General features: G+C 41.0%; 1 protein-coding gene across 3 annotated transcripts in view; it reads right to left on the bottom strand.

Moving 5' to 3' along the window:
* gpr22l.L (G protein-coupled receptor 22 like L homeolog) overlaps nucleotides 1-20375 on the bottom strand; it is a 200642-nt gene that overhangs the window by 168957 nt on the left and 11310 nt on the right. The window lies entirely within an intron of this gene.

A 20375-nucleotide genomic window follows, 5' to 3' on the forward strand; every position in this document is an offset into this window, starting at 1 on the left:
ATCGTGAAATTTGAATGTTTTCACTCAAAAATCGTGAAATTCGAAGGTTTTCACTAAAAAAATTGTGAAATTTGAAGGATTTCACTCAAAAATCTTGAAATTTGAAAGTTTTCACGAAAAATAAGTGAAAATCGGAAATTAACGCCTGTGAATTTTCAGGAGATTTGCGAATTTTTGGAACCTAATTAGTATCCGAGTAATCATGGGTCCAGTGCTGGTCAGGGACAGAATTGATTTTGGCCAATGGGCTGCCCAGTGAGCTGCAGCCAATATGCCTATTGCAGTGGACTGATGAGTAAAATTCAGAATCCAGGGATTCCATCCAAGGTGTCCAGATGTTGGGGGTCCAGAACAAATACCTTCCTGTGCCCAACCCTAAAACTGGCCCTGACCATACTTAAAGTCTATGTTTGCAGTCAGGTCTGGACTGGGATTCAAAATTGGCCCTGGCATTTCAGGTACACAGAGGCTCAATCAGCTCCCCAACAGCCCTATAATATAGTGACTGTGTATGGCATCTTACAACAGCCCCTCTGGCATTTGCCAGAACCAACAGATTGCCAGTTTATGCCTGCTTACAGCAATAGCCACAGAGCCAGGAGACATCAGCCGATAAGAACATTAGGCCGTCTCAGGCCACAAATCTTCCCTTTGCAGAGTAACAATCTGCTGAGAGCGTGGGAGGATCGGGATATTGTATCAGACTTTTGGAGAGGTGAACACCCTTCATTTCAACTATAACCTTCTTTCCCTGTTAGCACCGAAGTGGAGTAAGATAAGAGAGCTGTATGAATTATTTGCAAGCTAAATGTAATAAGTATGTACATATTGGTTATCACCCCCCCCCCAAACAGGTGGCACTTTCTGCTTAAAATGACTGAATTTGGAAAATCTGTGCAGCTCTGCATTATGCATCGTCTCTAAGGAGAGGAGGATCATTTCATAGGATGTCTCAAAACCACATTCTCCCTCTTAGCATACAGATACTGTACAGACATTGATATACAGATACTGTACAGACATTGATATACAGATACTGTACAGACATTGATATACAGATACTGTACAGACATTGATATACAGATACTGTACAGACATTGATATACAGATACTGTACAGACATTGATATACAGATACTGTACAGACATCGATATACAGATACTGTACAGACATTGATATACAGATACTGTACAGACATCGATATACAGATACTGTACAGACATCGATATACAGATACTGTACAGACATCGATATACAGATACTGTACAGACATTGATATACAGATACTGTACAGACATCGATATACAGATACTGTACAGACATCGATATACAGATACTGTACAGACATCGATATACAGATACTGTACAGACATTGATATACAGATACTGTACAGACATCGATATACAGATACTGTACAGACATCGATATACAGATACTGTACAGACATTGATATACAGATACTGTACAGACATCGATATACAGATACTGTACAGACATCGATATACAGATACTGTACAGACATCGATATACAGATACTGTACAGACATTGATATATAAAGTGTCTTGCAAAAGTCAAAATTCAGGCTCTTCCCCAAATTCTAATTTTGCTCTGTGTTGTCATTTATAGTTTCAAAGTAAGTTCCCAAGTAGCAATGGTGGTCAATAGCGAGATCAATGCTTACCATTTTAGAATCCACTAATGTGTACAGGAAAAGACTAATATGTATTTCAATACAAGATATAGAAGATGATGATCATCAGCAAGACTGTTCCTAAACCTCTTAAAATGTGATATAGTTAAGCATGGGGACGTGAAATGGAAGATCCTCGGGGGAGGGCTGAATAAATAGAGGCAGGACATGGTCTGAAACGGGGAAAAAGGAGATGCTCAATTCTAAGCCATCAGATGTCCCTGCTTGAACCATTATTAGCTGATAGAATCTGTATCTGAATCTGTCTGAGTTCAAATTATGCAGAATGAACACATTCAATGGCCAGAGCCAATCAGATACAATAATTAAGTTAGTCATGCTCTGCAGCATACACTGATAACCTTTCTGAGCTTGTACATCAATCTCCCAGAAAAGCCTTCATGCCGGCTAGAGAGTAAATCGACAGCAGGATGGCACTCAGAGCTCTTCGTTTTCCAAAGTCGCCCGAAGTTGCCTCACAAGGAAACTTCAGTCGACTATGGAAAAACGAAGAGCTCTGAGTGCCATCCCACCAGGGATTTACATTGTAGCCAATGGGAAGGCTTTTCGGGGAGATTAGTCACCTGAAGAAGAGGATACATATTAAGTTAGGTTGAAAAAAGACACACGTCCATCAACTTCAACCTTTTGACTCTTTTTTTTATCCTGCCTGCCAGTTGATCCAGAGGAAGGCAAAGAATCCCATCTGAAGCCTCTCCAATTTGCCTCAAAGGGGGGAAAAATCCTTCCCGACTCCAAGACGGCAATGGGACCAGTCCCTGGATCAACTTGTACTATGAGCTATCTCCCATAACCCTGTATTCCCTCACTTGCTAAACACCATCCAACCCCTTCTTATACCTATACCTATATACCTATACCTTTCTAATGTATCAGTTTGTACCAATGATTCAGGGAGAGAATTCCACATCTTCATAGCATTAGAGAGATTAGTTATCATATCACCTTTTCTCTAGCGGGAACAACCCCAATTTGGCCAGTCTTTCCTCATAGCTAAGATTTTCAATACCTTTCGCCAGCTTAGTTGCCCTTCTCTGTACCCTCTCTAATACAATAATGTCCTGTTTGAGTGATGGAGACCAAAACTGTAAGGCATATTCTAGATGGGGCCTTACCAGTGCTCTATACAGTGGAAGAATGACCCCCTCCTCTTGTGAATCTCTGCCCCTTTTAATACAGCTCAAGACTTTATTTGTCCTTGATGCTATTTCATATCTGCCTGTTTTAATGTGGCTTATTGCCCATACATCTGTACAAAACAATTGTTCTTACACATGAGTTGACGTCAAAGTCCAGATCCCCTTCCACCAGGCCGTGGGCACTGAGCATGGTCTACACTACATGGTCCCAGATTGCTGTAAACTGACGTAAATGCTGCCCCTGTTTTAAAGGTGCCTGACCAGTTTATTTTATTTCCCTATTTTACTTTGAAAGCATCTGTCAATGTCATTCCAGGACCCAGATGTCTTGGGGGACAACAAAGTTTCATTAGCAGAAGAGCTGTTTTAAGTTCCGGCCACTGCTACTTTTAGCTGTGGTGAAAGCTTGGCTGCCGCTGGGACAAATGGTTGGTCGCCAGACATCTGCAACTGCTAAAAGAAGCAGTGGTTGAGACCTGGACAGACTGAAACCACTCAAGAAAAACCTATAACATGGGGACAATATTCTCCAATCCATTACTGATGGACCAGGATGGATTTCTATAATACAACGGTATCCACTTATTCATTTAATACCAGCAAACATGTGGAGCATGAGAAAAAGTCGGATTTCACGACGTACTTTTCTGCATCAAATATTTTGAAAAAAAAAAAATAGATTTTAGCGTTCAGTTCCTCTGAATCTGAGGTGACAGGAATCAATAAAAACATTTTTTACAAGACAACAGGCGAGTGCCTTCAGATCTGGATTCAATAAAAGCCATTCTTTCTGGCTCCTCACCAACAGGCAATTTCCCGTATCCCTCGTACAGTTTCCGCTACAGTGACCCTCCATTTGTGACTCATGCGGTAACTAAAAAACATCTATTGTGTCGCTTCTAACGCAACACACAAAGGCAGCAGAAGAGCTGGAAAAGTTGGTTTGATTGTGACATAAAAGATTGACGTTTGGGCGGCAGTGTGAGGGGTTTGTGTCCAGGGAAAGATCTTTGTTAAGCAGAATGTTTGAAATCTGGGGAGACTTTTATAGGAAAATGCTATAAAGACTCCAAAAACCTGCAGTGCTGCCCACCATTATCTTCTTCAGCCCCCCAGGAGTGAGACTCCAATCCTTCTGTGCCTCCTAATGCTGAATTTAGAATTCAGCTTTTATCTTGAACTCTGGAGTGTTCAAGGTCAGTGTGTAGGTGGCCATACACCTAAGGTGGGAGATATAGAACTTAATCTGATTGTTGGCCCTAGGTCAGATCAGATCCCAACAATGGGCATAGGAACAATTGGAGAGAAGACTGCATTAACTAACCAACACAGTCATCGAACCAATGGGAAAATCCAACCTTCTGGCAGATTTTTGGCTAGATATCAGTGAGGTGAGTATACGAGTGGTTGGAGTGAGGACCACATCAACTAGCCAATGCAGTCATCGATCTAACAAGAAAATACAAAAATACAATCGACTTCTGGCTACAAAGGTAGATAAACTGCTGAATTGGTCTAAAGGACCCAAATTGACCTGTGTATAGCCACATTTTGCCCAAAGACATACATGGAAGATGGGTGCTAACTAGCTGGGTGTTAAGGTGGCCATACTGTATATGTAAGGCCACATTAACACCCAGCTAGTTACTGGTGGAGGATATTCCATGTATGCAGATTTAATCTGCAGATTTCGACCCATTTGGCAGTTTATCTGCCTATGCATGGGTTCCTCTGATGGACCCATCTGACCAATATCTGCCCAAAAGTTGTCCAGAAGTCTATTGGGCAGGTTAGATTTTCCAATTGGATTCACAACCACATTGGCTAGTTGATGCGATCCAGCCACTCGTATACCCAGAGCTGGGTCAACGGGCATGGGAAAACCTCCAACCCCCCCCACTTGCCAACCATATCCCCCCACCCAGCTCTACAACTCTACCCTGCCACACCTCTGCAAGCATACCTTCTGTTTTCTTCTAACGCTTCTTCCTCATCAATACACAGGACCCAATTTAGAGGCAGAAGGGACACCTGTCTTAGAGTTCTGGCACCCCTCCACCATTGCCCCCTAGGCAGGTGCCTCTTCTTCTCTTCTGCCTACCCCTAGTTCCCCCCCTGCACATAGCCACCATTGGCCCTAGGGCCAAACAATCAGATTAAAGTAAAGCAAAATAGTGTCCACTTTAGGAGGGCTTATCGGCAAAAGATCGACTAGTTAGCCTGTAACTGTTGATTAGTAATCAAAACAACGTCATAATGTTTTCTTGTCACATTTCCATCAAATAAACCTGTTCCTTCTGATTTCCATAGAAAAGCAATCATTTTTCTTCATCTGTTAAAATGTAGCATTTTTTTTTAAAACATGTTTTTTAGCACTTCGACCTTGACGACAGCTGTCATTAAGCTCTTAATGGACCTCAAAGACTGGTGCTGCCCAGGCCTATTTAGCAAAGTAACTATTTTAAAATGTGTAATTAAGTTGTGTGCAGCTGTGTCTTGTGCCGCTGGGATTTTATCATAGGTTTGGGTTGGTGACAATTATCTTGTTCTGAAATGTGAACCTCTTTCTCAGCACACAAAGGGTTAAGCTCAATATAAACAGCCACGCGGCTTCTCTGAAATACAGAGACTGGCAGTGCCAGTATTTTAGGGAATTTCGGTTACCTTGTCCTTTAAAGTAAGATCGTTTCTCAGCTATAGAGCTCAGTGGCTGAAAATCAGGCAGATATCTCTTTGGTTTGAAAATTCCATTGGTCAAGGACCACAGTCCATGTGCCTCTCCTGATGGACCTGAATGGGCCAAACGATCAAATTAGCCCAGTTTGGCCTTGCGTTTAGTTTAATAAATTGGGCAAAGATCCACTTGCTTGTTGACCTTGCAGAATGAGCTGCTCTTTATGTTTTTGGCCAGTTTTGTCATACAAGTCTATTGGCTTGTTCAAAAATCCTAGAATGAAAGGGCATGTAATTGATGTAGCCCAGGCCGGACTGGCAATTTGTGAGTTATGGCAAATGCCAAAAAGGCTGCTGTAATTTGCAATAAACACAATTTTTGGGCTGGTGGGTGTTGTTTGGGTCTCTATGTGGGCTGTTTGGCCCTCTGTGTACCTGTAATGCCAGGGTCTATTTTGAATCTAAGTCCAGACCTGGTGCTCCCTAAAGTTTTCTCTGAGACCATCTTCCTCATCATTGCCTTGACCCCCTTAAAAGTCAAACTTTTGATGAAAGCCCCCCCTAAGCTTATTACAAGGTTGCTGGTATATGATAACATTCTAGTCATTGTTGTTGTTGTTGTTCTTCTTCTTCTTCTTAATAATAATAACAAAACCTATTTATAAAGCTCCAACATATTCTGTAGTGCTGTAAATTATAGAAATGTATTTACTCCTATAATTTGTGCCCTAAATGGTCCCCACAGACCACAAACATACAAGTACATACCAATACTACTGAACAATACAGGAGGTAAACAGGGTTTTGCTCATAGAAGCTTACAATCTAAGTTCCACCAATACATAGAAGTGCTATCTACCATATCCCCTCTATTTAACCTTCATTCCAAGCTTCCAAAAATCCAATTAGGCCCCCAAATCCTACCCAAAGTGGCAGTCAAGCTACACCCCTCCAGTCACTGTTCTAGGGAACAGCCCCAGAGTTTGGGAACTACTTGTCCAGGGGTGTAACTAAAGAGGAAGCAATATTAATATATCTTGGTAGAAGAGGCAAACTTATCAATATGTTGGGGCCCTAAATTGAATTTGTTGTGGGGCCCAGTAACATCTAGTTATGCCACAATATATCTCTATTGGCCATGTGTAGTCTCTTTAACAGCAGTAGGCTGTATTATCCTGTATACATATTGAGAGGGTTATTTATGGCTCTTGGGTACTATAAAAATCAATAGTATGAAATGCTGGGGATACATAGCAGAAGTGGATTAATACACAGCATCCATCACCAGCCATGTAATGTAACAGCACAGGTACATAGTAGTGTATATTCCTAGCAGACACATACTCCGGCAGCACAATTACTGTTTTCAGGTGCTAATTACACACATACTTCACTAATGACAGAATCACAAGGCAAGTCCCATATCCAAAGTGCGGCTGTAGCTGCTGTCTTCATGGGAAGCCATTCCACACAGTGGAGTTCAGGTGAGGACAAGTGTTACCCTACAATGTGGCAGCACAGCAGGGAAAGGACAATGGATGGAGCAGTAATCCTGCCATTCCCAACAATATGTGCAAATAACACGAGGCACAGCGTGTGCATCACCTCTCCTATTAGGTAAGGCAGACAGGCATGATTAACTGTATAGATTATAGGTTGTGCAAATTGGCTTATCTTGCATGCAAGTCACTGTGGGCTGATGTCATTTCAGATCTATTGCCGGCCGCCCAAGCTATTCCCTGGCAATGAGCTGCAATCCCTAGTGGGAATCAGAGGATTTGGCTATACTGTGACCTATTGATAAAACTCTCGCTCCCACCGATACTATTCATTTACAGCACACTCTTTTCTCTTCGTTTTTTTTTGTTTTTAAAGGGAAGCTCAGCTTTAAATTCACTTTGAATTTGTTATAGCTGGACCTGTTCTAAGCAACTTTGCATTTGGTCTTCATTATTTATTTTGTAAGGTCATTAAGTAATAAGATATGTTATTCGGTCTACTTAAAAGATGCAGCTAAAAAAGTGGCTCTCTAGCTGTCAGGGTCACTGACCCCAAGCAAGAAAAAAAAAACAAATTGACTATGATTGTTCTGTTATTTTATTAGCATTGTATCAGTCACTGCCCCAGCGGAGCTCGCATTCTAATTTCCTTATTGCTTTCATATGCTATTAGCCAGGCCCCCCGCAAAAAAAATAATAAAATAAGGGTCCAGTGGGTGGAGCTATACTCCAACCACTACCCCCCCCCCCATCCCTATGCTGGTTGCCCACTTATTAGAAGAGGCTGAGAAGCACAGTGGAATAACGATAGAGGCAGCAGGTTCTGCAACTGCTGGTTGCAGAAAAAAAGCAAAAATAGCAAAATATAAAAATACAAAGAATAATAAAGACCAGCAGCAAACTGTTTATATATAGTGTAACCATTCTTCCTCTTGGGGCCCCAGTTTGTGCTACAAACAACAAGGACAGCCAATAATTGCCTTGTGAGATAACTATACGTATTATAAAAGAAAGTGTGAGCTCTTAATCAGGTAGCTATGTCAGGTCTCATCTGATCTGCTCCATAATGAGTTCATTATTTTGTTCCCAAGGCAGAGAAAGGTGATAAAAGAAGCATAACAGCCTCTGTCTCACATCACGCACTTTATTAGAAGCAGTTCCAACGTCAGGGATTGGGTACAGTACAGACTTCAGGGCTACAAATGTGTCTCACTGTACTGTCCCCCTGCTCAAGAGAAAGGGTTTTTTAGTAGTTGAGGCTAAGACTAGACATACATCCAGGGTCTGACACTGTATACATTCATCACTCCAACCTCAGAACCTAAATCAGCACTGCTAAGTAATATCAGTAACCTTGTGTTTTCTTGCTTTCTAAAAAAGCATTCGGCCCTTCCTTGAAGCTACTGAACATATCCGCCAGTACAACCACTTTAAAAAAAAGTAATTCTGACCACGTCTCAGCTCTCACTCTATTAAACCCTTGAGATGGAACCTTCTATTTTATAATCACTGGATGCCCTTGTGTCTTATTGAGAGCTCTCCTTGTTACTAACAAAAGCAACAAGGGCCCACCAAAAACCCTTAGACTAGGGGCCCACCCAAACACCTTTAGACCAGGGGCCCACTCTAAGTATTATTTTCTTCCATAACAAACAAGGGAAAGTTGTGCTCACCACTATTTTTTATAACCATTAGGCGGGGGTGCAATGAGGGTGTGACCACAAAAAACATATAGTCAACTACAAGATTCCTCTGCACTCAAACCATTATCAATATATTTAAGACAGAGACATTTTGTGCATACTGCTACTAAAAAATGCCTTACCCTTTAAACAACACAGGGATTGTTTGTCCATATATTGCAATATATTTAAGCTGGCTATATAGTAGTTGACTATATGTATTTTGTGGTCACACCCTCATTGCACCCCCGCCTAATGGTTATAAAAAATAGTGGTGAGCACAACTTTCCCTTGTTTGTTATAGTTATACAGGAGCAGTGACCAGCTCCATGTTGTAGCTCCCACCCCTCCAACTATAGTCAGGTGATCCCACTGGTGTCTAATAAAAGGGCAGCCAAGTTTGGGCGTTTTACTTTGAAAGCAGCTAGTAAGTTGCAGGTAAAACTTAGTCCCTTTGTAAAATGTATAATTAAGCTATTGAATTCTTAATGAATCAGATGAAAATTAAGCGTAGGACTGGCCAGATATGGGATGACTTTGACGTAGTTGGCCAGCTTAAATATATTGCAATATATGGACAAACAATCCCTGTGTTGTTTAAAGGGCAAGGCATTTTTTAGTAGCAGTATGCACAAAATGTCTCTGTCTTAAATATATTGATAATGGGTTGAGTGCAGAGGACCTCTTGTAGTTGACTATTTTCTTCCTTTCCTTAGTCAACCTCTATTCTCCTATTCTCTTTTCTTTCCATACTATAACATATTATTCCACCTATTTAGCCTCTTTATTCTCATAGAAAAGGGGAATGGCCATGAAATAAGCCAAATATTTAGAAGCAGGAGGGCCCACTGACACCTTGGCTCACCGGGAGTTTTCCTGATATCCCGGTGGGCCAGTCCGACACTGTACTGCATGCTCCTCTATAACTAGTTCTACTTTTTAATTGGATAAACCGGGTACCATTCAACTCTACGTTTGAGGTTTACAACTGCTTCCCAGGGGCTAAAGGCGTAGGGTTACCAATAAACAGCATAATAGGGGACACACATGGAATATACAGTAGCTAAGAGAGGGCTGAGCAAAATTCAAAGCAGCCACGATTGAGGCCTCCATGCTGCCCAGTGGTGGTTTTCCCAATGCAACCCCTTACTATTTCCATTGCTAAGATAATGCACCATTACTCCAATGAAGCACTACCCTGTTTTATAAAGTCCAGGTATGGGACCTATTATCCAGAATGCTTGGGACTTGGGACTTTCCGGATAATGGGTCTTTTTGTAATTTGGATCCTCACACCTTAAGACTACTAGAAAATCATGTAAACATTAAATAAACCCAATAGGCTGTTTTAGCTTCCACTAAGGATTAATTGTGGCTTAGTTTGGATCAAGTACAAGTTACTGTTTTATTATTAGAGAGAAAAAGAAAATCATTTTAAAAATTTGGATTATTTGATTATAATGGAGTCTATGGGAGACAACCTTTCCATAATTCAGAACTTTCTTATAATTGTTTAATTATTTGCCTTCTCCTTATGACTATTTCAAAGCTTTAAAGGTGGGAGGGGGGCACTGATCCCATCTAAAAACAAATGCTCCGTAAGGCTACAAAAGTATTGTTATTATTACTTTTTAATACTCATCTTTTTGCATTGCCTCTCCTATTCATATTCCAGTCTCTGCTGATCTGCTGAAATTGGAGAGCTGCTGAATGAAAATCTAAATAACTCAAAACCCACAAATAATAAAAAATCAAAACCAGAATATCTCTACATCATACTAAAAGTTCATTTAAAGGTTAGCAACCCCTTCAAACTAACATTTAACATTGTGTCTATAGGATGCAGACCAGCATTAAATACAGGCCTAATAAACATACGGCATCATTTAAAAAAAAAATATTTAAAGGAGTTGTTCACCTTTAAATTAACTTTTAGTATGATGTAGAGACAATGTACAATTGGTTTTCATTTTTTCTTAATTGTAGTTTTTGAGTTATTTAGATTTTTATTCAGCGGCTCTCCAGAATGCAGGTTCAGCAATCTGGTTGTTAGGGTCCAAATTACCCTAGCAACCATGCATTGATTTGACTAAGAGACTGGAATATGAATAAGAGGGGCCTGAATAGAAAGATGAGTAATAAAAAGTAGGAGGAGGAAAAAAAAAAAGGACAATAGGAAAATAAGAAAAAATGAAGACCAATTAAAAAGTTGCTTAGAATTAGCCATTTTATTATATACTAAAAGTGAAGCACACCAGGACGGGGTTACAGTAGAAGACAAAAGGCTGTTTTCTCTGCTGCTGCCCTAGCATATAGATGGTACAAAGGATAAAGCGGCTGGATTGATCCTAGGCATCCATCGGGAATGATATTATTAGCAATGGAAGATTGACTTTTTCCCACTATGGCACAGGGTGCTTTCCCTCTATCCCCCGCCACCATCAAACTATAAATATGCAGGTCCTATAATTCTGCATGAGCTTCAGCCTTCCTCCAACCATTGTTTTGCAGGTTTGACGATGATATCGCTACACGCAGAAGACAACAGCGATTCTCAGAGGTTTTCGACTGATAAAATCCAGAACATTGTTAGGCAAACACAATGTCAGAGGGAATGTGATATCATCTGCAGTCATTCCCTATCAGTGTATGTATTGCACTGGAACGCCGCGGCTTTTATTTTGCCAGGTTTTCTCAATGCCATGAGGAGCCGTGCATTGTTTCCTTTATTAAATAGCAAGGACGATGGAGAAGATAGTGGGCAACACAATTGCTACTAACCACACACCTAATATTCGCATTGTTACATAACTGTATTATGATACACAAGAGTTGGGGATATCCTGGAAAATGGTGTTTAGCGATGTCATCAGTTATAATCAGTGCTTAGTGATGTCATTTATGTCACATGACTATCTGACACGGGTGTGTTATAAGGAATAATGTTTGTAAAATCACCCAGTTAGCAATCTTATTTACTGGGGTGGGGGTACCTATCAGTAGGCTTTCTTTGTCATTGGTGACTTCTAATACCCTTGCATTTTTCATTTGGGGTACACTGTTCCCTGTATAACAAAAGGGCCATTATAACAACATTTTCAGAAATTTTTCCAGAGTGGTAAAATTTTGCAATTCTGGCCCACTGCAATACCGGCTAGAATCCCAGGGGGCCCATCTCTCTTCCTCTGTCATCTGTTCATTTGGTTTTCTTGTACAAGAGGTGAGGTGCTGTGGAGGTGTTGGCTGCAACCAGGTTGGTGGGTGCTTGAGTTCAGGTTCTCCAGTGGACCCTATAGTACTCCAGTCCAACATTAACTCTGCAGAGCTGTCACTCTTTGAAGATCTTTCTTTGGAGAATCCTGCCAAAAATTTTGAAGTGACATCAGAGGAAGTGATGTCACATGCATGCGCACAACCCACACATCACTCCGCTGATGTCTCTGCACATGCGTACATCAGATTTTTGCCCAAAAATTGTCCAAAGTCATGGAAAAACTCCAGAAATCAGTGGAATGCTTAAGAGTGGGGGATGGATCCCAAAATCTGGTAACTCCCTGCAAAAATAGGGGGTTGGCAAACTCTGCAAATGTGCGACTGCTTTGGCCATTGTGTATAACAGTTCAATTCACAATTGGTCATCTCTTCTTCTAGGTTCCACCTGTGTGGCCCCCTCTATCTCATGTTCTATTTGGGCTAAACACATTCCTGGTGCACCAATGTAGACTTTAGGTCACCGGTGCCCATGGGCATCAAGTACTAGAGACAAGGGAATAGGGGCTGGTAGGAAGGTATTGGCATCATGGGAGACTGTAGAGCATTTATATAGCACAACAGTCATATGCCGTAAATATATTAGATATGAACTGATCCAGGCTCTTTAGCTTCCCTCTAAAGAAAATCTCATTCCAATAAGTTTGGACATGGAATGGTAAAGGTTAATGCACTTTTATCCCATTCTGAGGCCTTCGCAGCAGCAATGATGCACTAGAAATATTTCTATTTTCCATTCCTATTGGGACAGAGAGATAAGGATTAATGGAATATATTACATAAGCGATGCACGAAGAGAGCCAGAGGGACTTACAGGGGCTGGGAAATTGCCAAAAAGAAGATACATAAGGTCAGAACTAGGGTTCAGGGTGTGAATGTAAATGAAAGAACAAAGGACATATTGTAGAATCATTGTTATAGACAGGTGCAGTTTATACACAGGGGGTGTCCAACCTGCAGCCCTCCAGCTGTCCCACTGTTCAATATCAAATATGTTCAGACAGGATCAGGCATTGAAGGAAAAGTAAAGCCTTAAAAAAGAATCAGGGTCAGACTGGGCTGGGGGGACATCGGGAAAAATCCTTGTAGGACCCACCAACCCAGGCCCGATCCCCATCTGCCTTCTGCTGTCCTCTCTCCCCTGACTGCAGCAAAGTAATTATAAGGTTGTAAGGGGGATGGGTGGTATGGGGCTGGTGGTTTGTGGGCAGCTGGGGCCCCAAATGGGGATGCGGGCGCCTTGTACACCCTAGTCCGACCATTAAAAGAATGTTGTAGCTATATACTAAATTTAATGTACAAGCTTTCTCCGTCATTAATCTTATTAGGTCAACTTTTGAGTGTCAGTGACTCTGCACATGCTCAGTGCATTCTGAGCTGCTGTTAAGCGGATATAGGGAAGTTTATCCTGTTAAAATATATACTTTTTATTTGTGTGAATACATGCAGAAGTAGCAATGATTTCACCTCCCAGACAGCAAGTAATTAAAATTTGTGTTGCTGTTTAGACAAAGCACCGCCGAGTGTATAACCAAAGGAATAATAAGGCGTTCTCTGGCTCTCAGTTCTCCGGATTGCTCATGAGGATAAAGTAGGACTGAAACTTAAAAATAGTAACTCGTGACTCATAACCTCTTGTTATATTACCCACCATGACCTTGTCTAATAATCAATGTGTAAATGCTTTGACCTCTTCTCTATCCTTGTTTGAGTAGATTACTAGTACTGATGGGCAAATAAATTCGGCAGGTGCGAATTTGCAGTGAATTACCACGTTCCGGTGCTGACAAATAAATTCACGGAAATTCGCCGGCTTGCGTCAACATTATTCGCACGCCCATTGACTTTAATGTCGGCATCAAAATTGACGAAAGCATCAGAATTGACGCGGGTGTCTGAATTTGCGTTTTGCTGGACAAATTCGCCCATCACTAATGACTAGGTTTGCCTCCTGCTCAATCTCAATCTGCTCAATCTCTACATAGTGACCTGTCGGAAATACTACTTTACTATAGGATATTTGCTCCCTGACAGCACAGTGCAAATCCTACATAGATACAACTACCCATACACAGAAACATATGGCTGTTTTCTTCAGCTTTCCAGGCCCCACCACATGTTGGGGGTATCTCCCACCCCCAGATGTACAAAACCTCAACCACCCCCTATGGATATGGACAGGCCCGGATTTGTGAAGAGGCCACCAAGGCCCGGGCCTAGGGCGGCAGGATTTTAGGGGGACGACATGCTGTCAAACCACACCAACATTGGTTCAAAAACACTGGGGATGCGCTGGAGATACAATAATTTTTTAAATCCCCATTGCTCCGGTCCAGATGATGAAAATTTGCACGAATCAAGGGGAGGGGACAGGGGCGACCAACAGCAGTGGGGCTAGGGGCGCCCACTATGTAAATCCGGCGCTGGATATGGTGCTTGCTATATACGAGTTACGCCACTGATGGCCTGATGAATCAGGGGTGTGGCCTGAAGTGCTCAGATTTACAGGTATAGGATCCGTTATCTCTAAACCCACTATCCATAAAGCTCCGAATTACAGGACTGCCATCTCCCATAGACTCCATTTTATCCAAATAATCCACATTTTGTAAAAATGATTTGCTTTTTCTTTGTAATAATAAAACAGAAGCTTGAATAGACCCAAACTAAGATATACTTAATCCTTATTGGAGGCAAAACCAACCTATTGAGTGTATTTAATGTTTACATGACTGTCTAGTAGACTTGGGCATGAAGATCCATATAACAGAAAGAAATGTTATCCGGAAAAAACCCAGGTCCTGAGCATTCTGGATAATAGATCCCATTCCTGTACAGCTGCTGTGTGAAAGGTTAAGCCATGTGGGACATTCCAGCTGCTGACGAAACAGAGAGATGAATGGAATGATCCTTCAGTAGCACAGCTTAGATAACAGGGGCCAAACTTCATACAGGTTCTTTTAAAAAAATATATATGTATTTGTCACATACTTTCCTTTATATTATCTTATCTACTTTTATTTAATTAAAACACAGAAGGATGCTCTTCCCTTTATTAGCCAGGTATGTATTACTGGCAATGCAATTTACTGACACACATTTGTAATGTCTGTTTAATAAATGAAATAAGTGAATAATAAAAATAATTTGCAAAGCATTTGGTTACCATAGAGACACACGACTCCTGAAGAAAGGTTTAAAAATACCTTTTCTCGCTCCCTCAATCTGCTGATTTTTGGATCAACCTAAAGCTGGTGCTAAAATACATGATCTGAGCCGGGATAAACTATAACTCACAGCCATGTCAGAAAACACCTGGAGGACCAGACATTGGACTTGCCTCTATATTGCAAGGTAACTCCTTAGGGGGTATGTGACATCACATCCAGGTTACACAATGACCCAGCTCCCAGAGTCATTTCCAGGTTACACCAGTAGCTGCTAAGGAACATCCCATGCAGATCAATGAGTAGGTCTCAGTGGGTCAAATGAGTGAGCCTGGATCAAGACTATGTTTGCCCAAAAAACCCCAAGCATCTGAATGACAGTAATTGCTAGTTAAGAATGTTATGGCTCTAGTATGGAGATACACAGTGAGCTGGTACCATTCAGCTGCCAGAGGTTGTGGGGGGGTAGAGAGGCTAAGTTTTTTTTTTTTTTTACAGAAAACCTTCGAAAGGGAAACAATATTCTAGTTTGCCCCTAATTGTTATGAAAGTGTTAACCGACTCCTTATACTGAACCTGCCGTTGTCTCCCCGCTGGTAACATCCTTCTTATACCTTCCCATAACTCTTCTGTTGTGTTACAATCCCCTTTGTAAAAGACTCAAAAGGGGTGTAGCCTTGTAATCAGTGGTATGAGCCCACTGGGGCCGTGAGGTCCACTTGACACTGCAATCCCCCCTCCACCCCCTCTCCCCCAGTGAGTACATTGGATTCTCTTTGCGGCCATGATCAGGCCCAGGGGGAGGTCAGGCAGCAGTACCCAGAGCTTCAACAGGAGCAGGTCAGCTGAGCCCACCGGCCCAGTCCAACTCTGTTTGTATCTAAGTGATGTTAGAATGTTAAAATACATGGGCAGACATATATATATATATATATATATATATATATATAATATATATATATATATATATATATATATATATATATATATATATATATATATATAGGGTCGGACCGGGGGGCCCGGGGCCCACCGGGACTACTGTTCAGGGCCCCCTCCGACCCCCCGCCGAGCATGCATGCGCAAACGTGCTGCTCGGTGTGCATGTGTCTAGGTGCAGCTCGGCGAATCAGTGAAAGGTGCCGCGCGCATGCGCACATAGAAAAATATCAGATATGATCGGGACAGGGGACTGGCCCGGCGGGAGCCCATTAAGGGTCGGGGCCCACCAGGTTATTTCCCGGTATCCCGCCGGGCCAGTCCGACACTATATATATTATATATATATATATATATATATATATATATATATATATATATATATATATATATATATATATATAAAATTGTTGACATGGACCCAGTGAATAAAATTGTTTTTATTTTTTCACATCTGGATGTATAACATGTGAAAAATAAAAACAATTGCACTGCAAAGCTGGAGTGCGGGTCCATGTCAACAGTTTTCTATATTATTTGACCCTGCACCCACAATTACAAAAAATAGATCCGGAACTGAGAGCGGCTGCTTACCACTGAATATATAGTGAATAAAGTACCCCCTCTTGTAAAATATAAGGATATTATAAGTTACCGAGGAGTTTCATGACCATATAAAAACACGAGGCCGAAGGCCGAGTGTTTTTATACAGGTCATGGAACTCCGAGGTAACTTCTAATATCCTCATATTTTACAACTGGGGGTACTTTATTTATTATAATACACAAATTTCAGTTAGTCATGTGACAGAAATGACATCAGAACTCACCGTTTATAACTGATGACATCAGAACTCACCGTTTATAAGGATATAATTTACAGGATATTCATAGCTTTTGTGTATTATATATATATATATATATATATCTATATATACACATACAGTATATCTATAGCACTGACATATGCCACAACACTTTACAGAGATTATACATCATTCACATCAGTCCCTGCCCCAGTGGAGTTTACAATCTAATCACACGCAGACTAGGGTCAGTTTTATTAAGGCCAATTAACCAGCCTGTATGTTAGTGGAAGTGATTCTGCATATTTTGGGAATTATCTTCATTACATAGGATTCTGATATCACTAGGATAGTGCATGACACAACATACATTCTATAGAACAGTAAAAGGCAGAGTTAATCCACTGAATAGACGGAGGAAGTAATGATGTTATAGTGTCTCTGCCTAATTGTACCGCAATCCCAATTAGCTCCCTGCAATCCTCACTGCTCTGTATCTCCTTCCCTCTGATTAGCTGCAACGTTTCCCGTCTCCCCAACTGTTAATCTGTTTGCTCTCAAACAAAAGCTTCGGATGCTAAACACATTACCCAAAATGCTAATCCCCTTTCTGGGAGAAGGATAGGAAAAGCACCGCGCTCTCTTCTTATGAGCCGACCCGGTGGGAACTATTTGGGTTGATCAATATCACTGTTTAACCCTTTGTGCTGCTGATGAGCGGGGCTGCAATACATTGCTGCTGCTTGGGCGAAGTTAAAAGGAGATTGTATAAGGGGAATATAAGTAAGTAGGGTTTTATTTCACTGTTGATATGAAATTACTACTGTATTATTAATATTATCAGGGTGTGTGTGTGGTGGGGGGGGAGTTGAAGCAGAGGCAACTGCCCTGGGGGACCACAGATCCAAGCCCAAATGCATATTTTCACCAAGCAGCTAGCACTTTAGTCAGCATGCCCATGTGAGTCTGGTTTTAAAGGGACGAGGCAGCAACTACATCTAAGTTTGGTCTAAATAAAATCCAAACATAATCGTAGAAACATGGGCACAGTGTGACTAAAGTGAATATTCCATAGCGCTTAATAGCCACCCATGCCTCTAACCTCTGCCTCTGCCACAGACAAAGTACTTGGGCACCGAGATACCCAGCCAAAAAGCATGCCCTCCCAAAAAAATTCAATCAGGCTCCTCCCATGAACATTATGCGCTGGGGGAGGAGCTAGTTAACAGGACCAGGAAACATTAAATACAGCATTGATGTACATAGCACAGAACTGTTGATACTGATCAGACACTTACACCCAACATTATACTTGGCATAATTGAGGCCAGTAAACACCATATAGCCAAAACCTCAAGATTAATAGAAAATGGGGACCACTGGGAGGTGTGTGCAAATGCCTCTTGTAGGCACTTAAATTATATTCTTATTTGTAAGATTTACAGCCTTAGGGATGAGACACCATCTGCTTAGCTAAACAAATACATGATTATTTCAGAGCTAATTAAAAGCAAATTAAATACAAAGGTGCCGGAAGCCTGATAACCTGCCAATGGTTCCGGATCAGGTAAGGGCGTCACCTATAGAAAACTGAAGCTGCTCTTCTATTACTCTTAATGGCTGGTTGGCCATAAGGGGGGTTCAAGCTGCGACCCTCCGGCTGTTGTTGTTGCTGAGAAAAGCCTAGCAACCATTACACTGCTTTATTCCCTCTTGCGTCTATAAAGATGTTACTGACTCGGCTTGCTTGGTTGTGCTTAAAGGGGTTGCTGACCTTTAAATTCGCTTTTAGTATGATGAAGAGAGTGATATTCTGAGACCATTTGCAATTGGTTTTCATTTTCCATTATTTGTGTTTTTTTTAGTTATTTAGGTTTCTATTTGGCAACTATCCAGTTTACAATTTAAGCAATCTGGTTGCTAGGGTCCAAATTACTCTAGCAACCATGCACTGATTTGAAAAAGAGACCGGAATATAAATAGGAGAGGCCTGAATAGAAAAATGAGTAATACAAAGTAGCCATAACAAGTGTAGCCTTACCAAGCATTTGTTTTTAGATTGGGTCAGTGACCCCCTTTTAAAAACTTGTAAGAGTCAGAAGAAGAAGAAGGCAAATGATGCAAATAATCAAAAGGAAAAAGAAAAAGAAAAAATGAAGGCCAATTGAAACATTGCTTCGAATTAGCCATTCTATAACATATTAAAAGTTTACTTACAGGAGAAATAACGCTACCAAAGCAGTTTATTGGCAATAGATTTGCCTCAATAGTGCAAGCTATAACACTATATTTATTATGAAGAATGCTTTACCATACCTGAGTAAACAGCTCTAGAGGATCTCTCTGTTTGTTTAGGATTGCAGCTGCCATATTAGCTTGCTGTGACATCACTTCCTGCCTGCCTCATAGCTCTGGGCTCAGATTACAGCAGGGGGGGAGGAGGGGGAGAGGGAGAGAGGTGCAAACTGAGCATGCTCAAGCTCTAGCCCTGGAGGTTTAAGCTGAAAACAGGAAGTCTGATACAGAAGCCCATGAGTACTCAATAGAATAGAAGGAAAGAAATGTGCTGTTTCTTTTGACAGAGGACTTAGAGCAGCATTACTTTGAGGGTTTACTGGTGTATTCATATAGACGTTTCTGATAAAGCTTACTTAGTTTTAGCCTTTCCTTCTCCTTTAAAGGTGAAACACCCCTTTAAAATACCACTGCCTTAGGTTATGTCAAATCCCTTACCAATCACAATTTGCTAAAATAAAATTATAAAGTTGCAGATATAGCAGGGACAAGAAGCAAAGTCCTACTCAGTATTATTGGCTTATACAGTGGGGCTGGGCCTCCAGCTGACATTCAGGACCCACTCTCGCAGCAATTATATGGAGGCAGTGGCAGTTGGTATAGAGCTTATGGTGGAAATAAGAAAGAGTTGAATGGGGCCCATTATGACATCCTTTGGCAGGTTAGACCAACCCAGGGCTTAGGTGTGGGGTTTGTTATCCAGAATGCTTGGGACCTTGGGTTTTCCAGATATCTTTCCATAATTTAGATCTTCATGCCTTAAGTCTACTAGAAAATCATATAAACATTAAATAAACCCAATAGGCTGATTTTGCCTCCAATAAGGATTAATCATATCTTAGTTGGGATCAAGTAAAACTACTGTTTTATTATTACAGAGAAAAAGTAAATAATTTTTAAAGATTTGGATTATTATATGATGGCTAATAATGATGGCTTTTACGTAATTCACAAATAGATAAATAGACAGATAGATAGTTACAGTGAACTGCTGCTTTAATATATACACGGTAAAATGGACAAGGATTATTTTGTTGTATACAGGATTAATCCAAGGACACATATAGATTCATTTGCTATTATTTGTTACTATTATCTGGCCCCTAATTTAGCGGCAGTTACACTCAACTGACACCGCGGCACACAAAGGGTCAATCAGCACAAACTCATTAGCAATCTATGGTGTCAGGTT

Source organism: Xenopus laevis, chromosome 4L (genome assembly GCF_017654675.1).
Source record: "Xenopus laevis strain J_2021 chromosome 4L, Xenopus_laevis_v10.1, whole genome shotgun sequence".
NCBI lineage: Eukaryota > Metazoa > Chordata > Amphibia > Anura > Pipidae > Xenopus > Xenopus laevis.